The following is a 14130-nucleotide window of genomic DNA, read 5'->3' on the forward strand; positions in this document are numbered from 1 at the left end:
TGGTAGCTTGACATGGGTATGAAAAATTCAGAACCCTAAGAGACCTTGGAAATTATGTATTTCTGGAAAAATTACTTATTTTCTATGTATTTCTTTCTCTGTAAGATAGTCATGCTAGTAGTACCTACTTTACAGAGTTGTGAAAATTAATTATTATGTGTAAAATTCCCAGAGTACATGGTGAATGATAAAAGTGCTCAGAGTGATAGAAAAGCAGCAGAGCAGTAGAAGAAAGTCACAGAAAAGCAACTTAAAAAAATAGATGACATTTTTATTGGTTAATATGTTTTTAAAAGTTCTCAATGCATTTAAATGACAACTATGGTAATGCTGAGGCCTTTATACAAAGGAGTATATATTGTACTTAGGCTTGTTCTGTGCTTACGTTTAATTACCAGATTTCAGTGCTGGATATGTAAGGTAAGTATAATTGTAGTTTTATTCTGCTTTGATACAGTTATCAGCATTCTGATTAGTTATTTCCAGCACTTAAGTAAATCATAATCTTTCGTCTCTATAAAGGGCACTTGGAAATCATCCTAAAGTATTTTCTCATTCATATAGAAAAGCTAGCTAGGGGCTGTAAGAAAAAAAGGAATGGCAAATCAGTGACGCTAACTCCAGAAGGTGGTAGAAGGGAGTGTTGTGTGTGGGTACACTGCATAGATGGGAATCACTGTGCAGCTGGGCCTCATGGAAACTGGAGCTGGGAAGCAATTAGAAATTAAGGCTCCATCTTTCTCTTTCAGAGGCTGCAAGGTTTTGGCATCTTTTTTGCTGTGTACATCTGTTCGGTTTCCTTTTCTTCCAGCTGGCTTTCTCCGTTTTAGCTTGTATATGGAGTGTAATGGCTGTTGAGCTTCTCTTTATCATGAAAACTCTCAATATATTCTTTTGGCATTAATCTTTGCTGCTAAATGGCTCAGTCTTTCTCTTTTAAATTATTTGTCTCTTTGTTGAATGGTCAGTACCTTTTCATGGTTTAAAATTCATGGTGCAGAAGTGTCTCTGCCACTTCCTTTCCCCTGACCACTCAAAATTTGGGAATCCGCTCACCACTTTCTTGTGTATACTTCCAGAGATGATAGTATATGTGTATGTCTGTGTATCTCCCCACTCCTTTTGTTTAAGACCAGTGGAAGCATATTATATGCACTGTTTTGCACCTTGCTTTTTTTCCCCCAGTTAATTTATCTTGGAGACTCTTCCATGTTAGTAAGTAAAGAACTTCCCTTTTTCTTTTTTTTAGTGAATGCATAGCATTTCATTGTAGGGATGAATTCTATAATTAGGTTGTTTTCAAACAGTGCTGCAGTGAAAAACCTTGTGTTTCATTTCAAACATGTTAGTGTAGCTATTGGATAAATGCCTTTAATTGGACTTGCTGATAAGAAAGGATATGAGTTTCATAATCATTAATTGAATAAACTATCTTTTATTCACCTTTTTTAATACTAAAATCCTGTATATGTTTAATTCTAGTTTTGGATTTTCTGTTCTAATGATTTGCCTAATTATGTGCCAGTATCACACTGTTTTAATATTGGTACTTTTTTTTTTGATTGTATTTATTTATTTGAGAGCGAGAGTGCATGCGTGAGCAGAGAGGGGCGAAGGGAGAGGTAGAGGGAGAAAGAATCTGAAGCAGACTCTGCACCAAGTGTGGAGCTCTATGTGGGGCTTGATATCGTGACCCTGAAATCATGACCTGAGCCCAAACCAAGAGTTGGACGTTCAACTGACTGAGCCACCCAGATGCCCCCTGATTTTGGTACTTTTTATAATGTGCAGCATAGCATGGTGGTTAAGAATGTAGACTTGTGCTAAAAACTGCCTTTAAAATCTTGCCTTTACCACTTCCTTAGCTGTGTGATCTTTGCCAAGTTACTTAACATCCCTATAATTTAGTGTCCTTATTTGTAAGTTGGAGATGATGATAATACCTATCTAATTAGGTTGTTATGAGGATTAAATGTGTTCGTTTATATAAAGTGCTTAGAACAGTATTCACCATATAGTTTTATAGTTGTTGTATTAGTTTATTGTTGCTACTGTCCAGTAGAGCTAGTTCTTCATTTTCAGAATATTCCTAGCTATTCTTCTTCTTCTTTTTTTTTTAAGATTTTATTTATTTGAGAGAGCGAGAGAGAGCATATGCAGGAGGGAGAGGGAGAAGCAGACTCCCCATGGAGCAGGGAGTTCGATGCGGGACTCGATCCCAGAACCTTGGGATCACAACCCAAGCCAAAGGCAGATGCTCTACCAACTGAGCCTCCCTGACGCCCCTTCCGGGCTATTCTTGCTTGCTGGTGTTTATTTTTTTTTTTATTTTTTATTTTTTTTTTACATTAACGTTAGAATCAGTTGGTCTGTCTGGTTAGGGTAGACTAGGTTATGGTTTGGTAACAATAGCATCCCCTTCCACCATCTTAGTGGAATAACAAGAAGTTTGTCACTCAAACTTTTAGTTCAAACTCTGTTCAGTGTGTATCATTGTGTGTTGGTGGAGGGGCTTGGTGAGAGGTGGGAGAGGGGTTATGCTCATCTTTTGTAACCAGGAATCCAGACTGATAGTCTTCACCTATCTTTCTGGAATACTGGCAGATGCCATTGGAAGGAAGAAGAGAATGAGGAACCAAATACTAGTAGAAACTTTAAAAGTTGGAAGAGAAGCACATGGGTGGCTCAGTGGTTGGGCATCTGCCTTCGGCTCACGTCATGACCCCGGGGTCCTGGGATCGAGTCCCGCATTGGGCTCTCTGTGAGGAGCCTGCTTCTCCTTCTGCCTGAGTCTCTGCCTCCCTCTGTGTCTCTCATGAATTCAAAAAAAAAAAAAAAAAAAAAGTTGGAAGAGACATATATAACCTATTAAAAAAATTTTTTTTTAATGTAGGCTACATGCCCAGTATGGAGCCCAATGCAGGGTTCAAGCTCATGACCTTGAGATCCAGACCTGAGCTGAGATGAAAAGTCAGACACTTAACTGACTAAGCTACCCAGACACTCCTATCATTTCTTCTTCTATTTCATTGGCCAGAGCAAGTTGTATGGCCTTAAATCTTGTCAAGGGAATGGGGAAGGTGGAGTTTTGCCATATGTCTGGGAGGGCAGCTAGACTTCTATAGTTCGCTTTATGTTTGCTAAATATTGAGTAACTGTTTGTGTTATATGTAACACTCTAACCCCTGCCCTTAGAAAGCCCTAATTTCTGTAGTAACTATGTTGAGTTCAAACTCTAGAATATCCTCCCACCACCCACCCCCGCCCCACCAAGATTTTATTTATTTACTTGAGAGAGAGAAGGGGAGGTAATGAGAGAGAGCACAAGCAGGAGGGAGAGGGAGAAGCACGCTCCCTGCTCAGCAGGGAACCTGACACAAGGCTTGATTCCAGGACCCTGAGATCATGACCTGAGCTGATGGCAGACAGTTAAGGGGCATCTGGGTGCCCCTCAAACTAGAATCTCTGAGAGATGTTCAGAATCTGTTAGATTCAGAGGAGATTCTTCTTGATCCTTACAGCTATGAATGAAACAGGTCAATTAGCTGTCTGTTTAAAAAAAAAAAAAACACATATACACACACAAGACATCCTATTAGTATTTTCTTAGGCTCCTTGCTGGGTGGTAGGAATGGATATGTAAAGAGAACTTCCACTTTTAACTCTACATACGTCTATATTATTTGAATTTCTTTCAAAGAGAAATGTTAACACAACCTACCGCAAAAGGATCCTCTTATATCCTATTCATACTAAATTAAATGATGTATGATAGATGGCACAGCCAGAGCTGGAATATGCTTTCTAGTATACCAGGATGCTACTTTTAACACATGGGGTTGTATATAGCTTTCTAAAAAACAATATAAATGTTTTTTGCTATTTGCAATAAACAGAAAATTGTTTACTTTGAGAGCACCTTGGTGGTTCACACGGTTAAGCACCTGCCTTTGGCTCAGGTCATGATTCTGGGGTCCTGGGATTGAGCCTCATGTTGGGCTTCCTGCTCAGTGGGGTGTCTACTTCTCCCTCTCCGTCTGCCCCTCCCCCTGCTCATGTTCTCTCAATATCTTTCTGTCTCAAATGAATAAATAAAATCTTAAAAAAAAAAAAAACTGTTTACTTTGAAGAGGATGATCTTTGGGAAAATAATAGAAGTGAAACAAAGAATTATTTTAAAAAGTTACCTCGAGGACCTCAGTAAGAAGGTAGTTTATACTAACAGGGAATGTGATGGTGCATAATAATTGGTTTCTCATTGAAGATCTTTCCTGGAGGGTTAGTTTTATTTTTGACTGAGTTTTAAGGGACAGCTTATAAAGCCAGCAGAAGAATGACCAAGTGTAATATATTTATGTTTTATATTATTATTTGTCCAAGTATAACATGTTTATGAAATATAAATCCCTTGTGGGGCACCTGGGTGGCTCAGTTGGTTAAGTGTTCAACTCTTGGTTTTGTCTCCAGTCATCGATCTCTTGTGATTGAGCGCCGTATTGGGCTCCTCATTTAGCTTGGAGTCTGCTTGAGATTCTTTACCCTTGCCTCTCCCTCTGCTCCCCCTGACTTGTGCACACCTTCTCTCTCAAATAAATAAAATCTTTAAAAAAAATTATAAATTCCTTGCTTCATCTTTTAAATTAGAAAAAAGAAAAAAAGCTAATTTACTACTCTTTGATTTATTTAAAGGAAAGGGAAAACATTTTTTTATTACAAAAGCATGTATTTCATTATGGGGGAAAAATTTTAAAAAATAAAAACAAAACAAACCCCAAAACCCACCTTCCTATTTGGAGACAACAACCATTAAAGTTTTGGTATGTATCCTTTGAAACCCTCTTTTATGCATATAATTTGTATTGTTAACCAAAATGTATATAAAACATACATGCAATTTTTTGTTGCTTTTTTTCACTTACACTCGATCCTTGAACCATTTTGGGGCTAAGGGTACTAATCCCCCTGCAGTTAAAAATCTAAGTGTAACTTTTGACTTCTCAAAAATTTATTAATAGCTTACTGTTGACCAAAAGCATTACTAATAACATAGTCAATTAATACATATTTTGTGTGTTTTATATATATATATATTTTTTTTTTTTAAAGATTTTATTTATTTATTCATGAAAGACAGAGAGAGAGAGGCAGAGACACAGGCAGAGGGAGAAGCAGGCTCCATGCAGGGAGCCTGATGTGGGACTCGATCCCAGGTCTCCAGGATCACACCCTGGGCTGAAGGCAGCACTAAGCCTCTGAGCCACTGGGGCTGCCCTACATGTATTATATAATGTATACTTACAGTAAAGTAAAGAAAATGTTAAGAAAACCATATTATTTATAATAGCCAAGGTATGGAAGCAACCTAAATGTCATAATAGATGAATGGGGTTAGGAAGATGTGGTTTAGGTACAAAATGGAATATTATGCAGCCATTAAAAGGATGATATCTTGCCATTTGTGATAACATGGATGGACCTAAAGGGTATTATGCTGTGTGAAATAAGTGAGATTGAGAAAGATAATTATCATGATTTCATTTCAGCAGGAATTTATTTATTTATTTATGATTTATTCATTTATTCATGATAGACATAGAGAGAGGCAGAGACACAGGCAGAGGGAGAAGCAGGCTCCATGCCGGGAGCCTGATGCGGGACTCGATCCTGGGACTCTACGATCGCACCCCGGGCCAAAGGCAGGCGCCAAACCGTTGAGCCACCCAGCGATCCCCCAGTGTGGAATTTAAAAACCAAAATAAGAAATAAAGAGAACCAGACCTATAAATACAGAGAATTAACTGATGGTTGCTAGAGTCTAGGGAACATGGGAGGATGGGCAGAATGGGTGAATGGGAGTGGGAGTGTAGGCTCCCAGTTACAGGATAAGTCACTGGAATAAAAGGCACAGCATAGACAACATAGTCAATGGTGTTACGTGATAGGTGGTAGCTACACTTATGTTGAGGGTGAGCATAGCATAATGTATAGAGTTATACACTTGAAACTAATGTAACATTGTGTGTCAACTATACTCAAAAAATTAAAGTCCTAAGGAAAATACATCTATAGTACTGTACTGTATTTATTGAAAAGAATCCATGTCTAAGTGTGCCCATGTGTTTCAATTCCATGTGGATCAAGGGTCATCAGTTATAAATCTGTATTCATAAATTTTAAAGGAGAAAGAGTTTTTAGGGGCTTCTCTTTAGGACTTCTGTATTTACTTCTCACACTATGTAATATCCATACTTTGTGTCTTAAAGTTTTTTTTTTTTTTAAGATTTTATTTATTTATTCATGAGAGACACAGAGAGATAGGCAGAGGGAGAAGCAGGCTTCATGCAGGGAGCCCAATGTGGGACTGATGTGGGACTCAGTCCCGTGACTCCAGGATCACGCCCTGGGCCGAAGGCAGGCGCTCAACTGCTGAGCCACCCAGGCGTCCCTGTCTTAAAGTTTTTTATTGTTATTCCTGTTTCCTCAGATAAAGTTTCTTGAAGGCTTCTGAATTCTTCATTCTGCTGAGCTCATATAAGTTTATTTAAGGACAGGATGTACATTAGTGGAGGAGATTGTAGGGAAACAAGTAGAAGACATTTCAGCAATTATTGCAGGATATAGATCAATCATTAATTCACTTATAGTTCAGCATTGTTCAGTTTGCTGATATAACCAAAAACTAAATACAAACTTGTATGCGTATATTTAGAATCTTTTCCTTTTTTTAAGCTGGAGTAAAATATTCCTGTTATAATTTTTTGTATGATCCTTTGAACAGAACATACTTAGTCTGAGGCATTAACTCTTTTGAAAATAAAATGTGGAGGAGGACAGCAAGGTTATATTCTATTCCTTTTAAATGTCATGCGTTGTTTAATTTCTTTGAAGAAGGAAGCGGGGGATCCCTGGATGGCTGAGCAGGGAGCCTGGCTCAGCCAGAAGCCTGACATGTGGCACAGTCCCAGGACCCTGGGATCATGACCTCAGCCAAAGGCAGACGCTTAACTGACTGAGCCACCCAGGCACCCCACAAGTTTGACTCTTGGCTGATGTTTGGGAACTTGGATTTTAAGAGGGTTTCCATCATTCCCAGAACTCAGAAAAGTGACTCACTGTGCCTAAGCTGTTTGTACAAACAATATGGTTTATGTGAAACACCTGCTTTCCACCTAGGAGTCTAGAATTTTGGTATGTGATAGGTAGAGGGTACCTACCTGACCAGTCCCTAAGAAAAACCTTGCTGAATCTCGAATGAGCTTACCCTGTAGACCGTATTTTACACGTTATAATTCATTTCTGGAGGGGTTATATGTATCTGTGTGATTCCCCTGGGAAAAGACTCTTGGAATCTTTTGTTTGTTTATTCTTTATCCCATATGCCTTTTCTTTTTGCTGCTTTTCCTTTGTTTCCTTTTGCTTTAATAATGAGTGTGACAGTGTGTCCTCTGAGTCTGCCTAGTGAATCATCAAAAGCTAAGGGTGTAATGGGACCCTTCTCAACACAACAGTAGGTCAGGTTAGTTTATAACTGGGGTCACTGTGCTCATTCATGTAAAGCCTCTAGAGACAGAAGTATCCAAATAGGTAGATGATAGTTTTTGGTTTAAGTTATGCCTAGATAGGGGAATAGAACGAATGAAACTAAAAATAAGTTTGGGGTCTGTAAGAAAGGGAAAAAAGTTCTTAATTTGTGACTGAGAAACTTCTGCCTAAGGTTCTATTTTTGTGAAAGTGGATCTTGGTGTCAGGCTACTTGCTAAGGTTCTGTAATTTATAGAACTATGTTATTCTGCAAGGAGAACTGAACATGACACAAATGTGACTCAAAACACTATGATGTAGAAGTACAGGGTTTTGGAACTAGGCAGATTTGGGTTAGAATTCTGGTTTACCTGTGATTGCATTTCTTTTATTTCCTCATTATAAAATGAGGATAATACCTCATGTATAGGGTGATTTGAGAATTAAATAAAAAAATGTATGTAAAGCTTCTGCCATTACATCTTACATATATAAAGACTGAAAAATTGTTACTAGTCTTTTTCTGCTCTTCAAGATGTGGAGAGATTGGAAAAGTTTATATTTCTCTTTATTGGTTTGATGTGAGGTTGTGTAGGAAGGTTAGTGAGTAAAGAAGAGGAAGCTTTAGATATTTAGAAGTTTAAAGTTTAGAACATTAAGTTTTAGAAAATGGAATTTTATTTATTTTTTTAAAGATTTTTATTTATTCTTGAGAGACAGACAGAGAGAGAGAGAGAGAGAGAGAGGCAGAGACACAGGCAGAGACACAAGCAGAGGGAGAAGCAGGCTCCATGCAGGGAGCCCGACGTGGGACTAGATCCCAGGTCTCCAGGATCAGGCCCCGGGCCGAAGGCAGCACTAAACCGCTGAGCCACACGGGCTGCCCAAGAATATATGTTATTATATGTGTTATATATATATATATATATATATATATATATATATATATATATATATATATAATATGTGTGTGTGTGTGTGTTTGTGTATATATATGTATATATATAGTCATAGCTCTTAAACTAGGAAAAGTTCCGCTGGGGAACTTTAGAGATACATTTAAAATTCAATTTTTCTGGGAAGCCCAGGTGGCTCAGTGGTTTAGCGTCTGCCTTTGGCCTGGGGCCTGATCCTGGAGACCTGGGATCAAGTCCCACGTCGGGGTCCCTGCATGGAGCCTGCTTCTCCCTCTGCTTGTGTCTCTGCCTCTCTCTCTCTCTCTCTCTCTGTCTCTGTCTCTGTCTCTCATGAATAAATAAAATCTTTAAAAATATATATGTATTCTTAAGAGCTATGAATATTTTAAGAATTAAGAATTTTGGGTGATGAGCACAGGGTGATGTATGGAACTATTAAATTGCTGTAAATTGCTGTACACCTGAAACTAATATAACAGTGTATGTTAACTAACTGCAATTGAAATAAAAACTCGAAAAAAAAGAACTGAGAATATCATAAGTTACAAAGTCAAGAAGGAGGTGGGAGACACAGAAACTTTATGAATGTTTTCCATACCTTTTATGGTGAGCTTGTCATGAGTTAGTTGACAGCTGTGTGTTAGGATGATTTAATAACTGACTAAACACCTCTAACCTCTGTTCTCTTATCATGAATTCTTCCAGGTAATGGATAATTTGGATTAATTTATGGGTATATTACCTTATTAGAATATTTAGAATCAGTGTTTAGAAAGATAGTGACATTTTATTTTTATTTTTTTATTTTTTTATTTTTTATTTATTTATGATAGTCACAGAGAGAGAGAGAGAGAGAGGCAGAGACACAGGCAGAGGGAGAAGCAGGCTCCATGCACCGGGAGCCCGATGTGGGATTCAATCCCGGGTCTCCAGGATCGCGCCCTGGGCCAAAGGCAGGCGCCAAACCGCTGCGCCACCCAGGGATCCCGATAGTGACATTTTAAAACAGAATTGTATAATCCTGGTGTGTATATGTGTTTTTTTTTTTTTTTTAATAACTTTTAGGGGTGCCTGGCTGCTCAGTTGGTAGAGCAGGAGCCTTTACCCTCAGAGTAGAGGGTACTACTACCCTCAGGGTTGTTGTTGGTTCAAGCCCCATACCGGTGGGCATAGAGCTTATTTAAAAAAATGTTTTAAAAATAACTTATTTATTTATTTATTTTTAAAATAACTTATTTTTAAAGTTTCAAGATTATAGAAGAGTTGCAAGGAAAACATTAAGAACTCTTATTTACTCTTTGCCCAGATTCCCCAGTTGTTAATACTTTGTTTCATTTGTTTTGTATTTCCTCCTCCTCTTCTTTTTTTTTTTTTTTTAAAGATTTATTTATTTATGATAGACAGAGAGAGAGAGAGAGAGAGAGAGAGGCAGAGACACAGGCAGAGGGAGAAGCAGGCTCCATGCTGGGAGCCCGATGCGGGACTCGATCCCGGGACTCCAGGATTGCGCCCCGGGCCAAAGGCAGGCGCCAAACCGCTGAACCACCCAGGGATCCCCTCCTCCTCCTTTTCTTCTTTCTCTTCTCCTTCCTTCCTTAACCAGGAGTGTATATAAATCACCTCTAGAATATTTTTTTTTTTTTATTTTTTATTTTTTTTTTTTTATTTTTTTTTATTTTATTTATTTATGATAGTCACATAGAGAGAGAGAGAGAGAGAGGCAGAGACATAGGCAGAGGGAGAAGCAGGCTCCATGCACCGGGAGCCTGACGTGGGATTCGATCCGGGGTCTCCAGGATCGCGCCCTGGGCCAAAGGCAGGCGCCAAACCGCTGCGCCACCCAGGGATCCCTCCTCTAGAATATTTATTTATTAAAAGATTTTATTTATTAGTGATAGTCACACACACACACACACAGAGAGGCAGAGACACAGGCAGAGAGAGAAGCAGGCTCCATTGCAGGGAGCCGGGGTCTCCAGGATCGCGCCCTGGGCCAAAGGCAGGCGCTAAACCGCTGCGTCACCCAGGGATCCCACCTCTAGAATATTAAAAAAAAAAAAAAAAAAAGTGTTCCTTCTTAACCAAGCAAATGTATTCTGAAGAAAAAACAACCTCCCTGTGATTTGGATATGCACATCAGGTGAAGAGTTACAGATGGTCCCTGACTTATGATAATTTGATTTAGGATTTTTCAACTCCACCATGATGTGAAAGTGGTACCATTCAGTAGAGACCATACTGCACATTTTGAATTTGATATGCAGTTTGATACTTTGTGATGCTGGGCAGTGGCAGTGAGCCGAGCCACAGAGTTCTGTCAGTGATGTGATCACAAGGGTAAACAATTGATACTTAAAACCATTCTGTACCCATACAACCAGACTGTTTTTCACTTTCAGTACACTATTCCATAAATTACATGAGCTGTCTGTTCAACACTTTATTATAAGATAGGCTCTGTGTTGGATGATTTTTCCAAACTGTAGGCTAATGTAAGTGTTCTGAGCATGTTTAAGGTAGGCTAGGCTAAGCTGTAATGTTCAGTAGGTTAAGTGTTTTAAGTGCATTTTCACCTTAAAGTATTTCCTCTTATGATGGATTTGTTGGGATGTAACCCCATTGTAAGTTGAGGAAGATCTGTAGTTCATTATAACATGATGACGAGAGTTTATTTTCTTTTTGTGGGGCTGGAGGAGCCCTCAAAGTAGGCTATATTGTACAGCTGTGAAGTATATCTGATTCAGTGTTCAGCCCTTTCAATATATTATTTTATTATCCCCTGAGTTCCATTATTGCTATTGAGAAGTGAACTGTCAGTGTTATCTTTCCTAGAGACAGTCTGTCATTTCTATGCAATGGTTTTACAAATCAAATTTTTGTCTTTAATATTTTGCATTTTCACCACAAATAACTAGGTGTAGATTTCTTACTGTTAATCCTCCTAGTGATTATTTGTGCTTCCTAAAACTTCAGTTCTGGAAAAGTTTCAGCAATTATATTTTCAAATATTGCCTCTTCCCCATTTTCTGTACTCTTTTCTTAAACATTGTTTAGATATATGTTGGACTTTTTATTTTGTCCTCATGTTGCTTAACTGCTGTTCCATGTTTTCATTTCTATCACTGTGCTACATTTTGTGTATTTCTTTAGAATGGTCTTTAGCTGGTCTGATCTGCTGATCTATCCACTTAACTTCTAATTTTAGTTACTATATTTTTCATTTCTGTAAAGTTCTTTTTGATTCTCTTTAAAATATCTGGCCTTCAAAAAAAAATCTGACCTTTATTTATTTTGTAAATTTTTATTTTTTTAAAGATTCTATTTATTTATTCATGAGAGACAGAGGCAGAACCATAGCAGAGGGAGAAGCAGGCTCCTCAAAGGGATCCTGATGTGGGACTTGATCCCAGAACTTGGATCACGCCCTGAGCCAAAGGCAGATGCTCAACTGCTGAGCCACCCAGGCGTCCCAATATCTGGCCTTTTAAAAAAATTGTAGTAAAATACATGTAATATAAAATTTACTATTTTAATCATTTAAAAATATACAGTTGAGTGGCATAATTCACATTGTGTAAACATCACCACCATCCCCAGAACTCTTTTCATCTTACAAACTGAAACTCTTATACTTATTAAACAAAATAGCTCCCCATTGCCCCTTCTCCGGGACTCTCCTGCAGCTGCTGTTTTACTTTGTGTCTCTATGAATTTGACTACACTAAGTACCTCATATAAGTGTAATTATACAATATTTATCCATTTGTGATTGGCTTATTTCATTTAATATGAGGTCTTCAAGATTCCTCCATGTTGTAGCATGTATCAAAATTTCCTTTTTTTTTTTTTTTTTTAGATTTTATTTATTTATTCATGAGAGAGACAGAGAGAGAGGCAGGCAGAGACATAGGCAGAGGGAGAAGCAGACTCCATGCAGGGAACCCGATGTGGGACTCGATCCCGGGACCGTGGGATCACGCCCTGAGCCGAAGGCAGATGCTCAACCACTGAGCCACCCAGGCGTCCCTCAAAATTTCCTTTTTAAGGCTAAATTATATTTCATTGTATACGTGTACCATATTTATCAGTGGACCATTGGGTTGCTTCCACATCTTGACTGTTGTGAATAATGCTGCTGTGAACATATACAGATACCTCTTTGAGGTTGGCTTTATAGTATCTAAAAGAATAATTTTCAAACCTCTTTCATAGTTTCTCAGATTCATTTCTGGCACCCTCTGGCTCTTTAGGAAGCACTATACTTAATATTCATAATTTGATTGTTGACATTTAGATCAGTGAGGTGATAGGAGTAATTTCCAAAATAACTTTGTTTTAAATTATATTATGAATAAATGGCTAAAGGAGATTGGAAGAATATATACTTTTTGAGTTAGTATTTTAGTGAATTTGTTATGATCAGAGGCTTAACAAATTTTAACTTAATAAGCAAAAACACCTGTTCCTTACCAGTCCACTAGGGGATACTCCAGTACTTAGAAAATCCAGTTGCTACTATACATAGTTTTTAAAATTATCTCCTGCTTAATAAAGTTACTACTTTCCTATTTGTTTACATGGAAAACACTTTTAGGTCTGATTTGGGCTATTGGACGATAATAGTTATCTGTGGAAGAATTTGCAGCATTTTTTCCTACTTTTTAAAGGTATAATTAACAAATAGAAATTGTGTACATTTGAGTAGAACATCAAGTTGTGGGCCCCTGTGTGGCTCAGTCAGTTAAGTGTCTGCCTTTGGCTCAGGTCATGATCTTGGTCCTGGGATTGAGCCCTACCTCCAGCTCCCTGCTCAGTGGTGAGCCTGTTTCTCCCTCTCCCTCTGCCCCTTCCCCCTGTCCTGCTCCTGCTTGCTCTTGCTCTCTCTCTCTCTCTCTCAAATAAATAAATACATAAATACATAAATAAATAAAATATAAAAAAAAACCCATTAGGGTGTATGTTTATATTTTGTTGTATGCTGACAATACATGATATTTTGATAGGTATATAGATATATGTATAGCAAAGTAAACAAGCTAATCAACATTTCTATTTCTTTTTTGGTATGGTAAGAACTTTTAAGATCTACTCTCAGCAAATTTCTTCCTTTCTTTCTTTTAAAGATTCTATTTATTTATTCATGAGAGACACATAGAGAGAAGCTGGAGACATAGGCAGAAGGAGAAGCAGGTTCCCTGCTGGGAACTTGATGCGGGACTCCATCCTAGGACCCTGGTCATGACCTGAGCCAAAGGCAGATGTTCAACCACTGAGCCACCCAGGTGCCCCATCTCAGCAAATTTCAAGTATATAGCACATTAACTGTAGTCACCATGTTGGACAGTAGTTGTCTAGAATTTATTCATTTTGCATAACTGAAACTTTGTACTCTTTGACCAGCACCTCATTCTCTTCCTCTCCACAGCACAACCATCATTCTACTCTCTGTTTCTGAGTTTGACTATTTTAGTCTGCACATATAAATGAAATAATGGGATTTGCTTCATTATTAAAGTATGGAATTCAGTGTGATTTGTTGGCCAGTGTTTTTTGTTTTTTGTTTTGTTCTTTTTTCTGATGGTAGTGCCTTAAACTTATTTCTTTGGGCGCTTTGGAAAAACTATTTTTGTTTCTTAGTACAGGAAGGTAAGGGTTCTCATTTATTTTCTAAGTTGTGCTTTTCCTTGGAAAG

At 38.1% G+C, this 14130-nt stretch overlaps 1 protein-coding gene across 4 annotated transcripts in view; it reads left to right on the top strand.

Annotated features, from left to right (window-relative positions):
- The window catches only part of ABL2 (ABL proto-oncogene 2, non-receptor tyrosine kinase), a 115724-nt gene that overhangs the window by 17565 nt on the left and 84029 nt on the right, over positions 1 to 14130 (top strand). The window lies entirely within an intron of this gene.

Source organism: Canis lupus, chromosome 7 (genome assembly GCF_011100685.1).
Source record: "Canis lupus familiaris isolate Mischka breed German Shepherd chromosome 7, alternate assembly UU_Cfam_GSD_1.0, whole genome shotgun sequence".
NCBI lineage: Eukaryota > Metazoa > Chordata > Mammalia > Carnivora > Canidae > Canis > Canis lupus.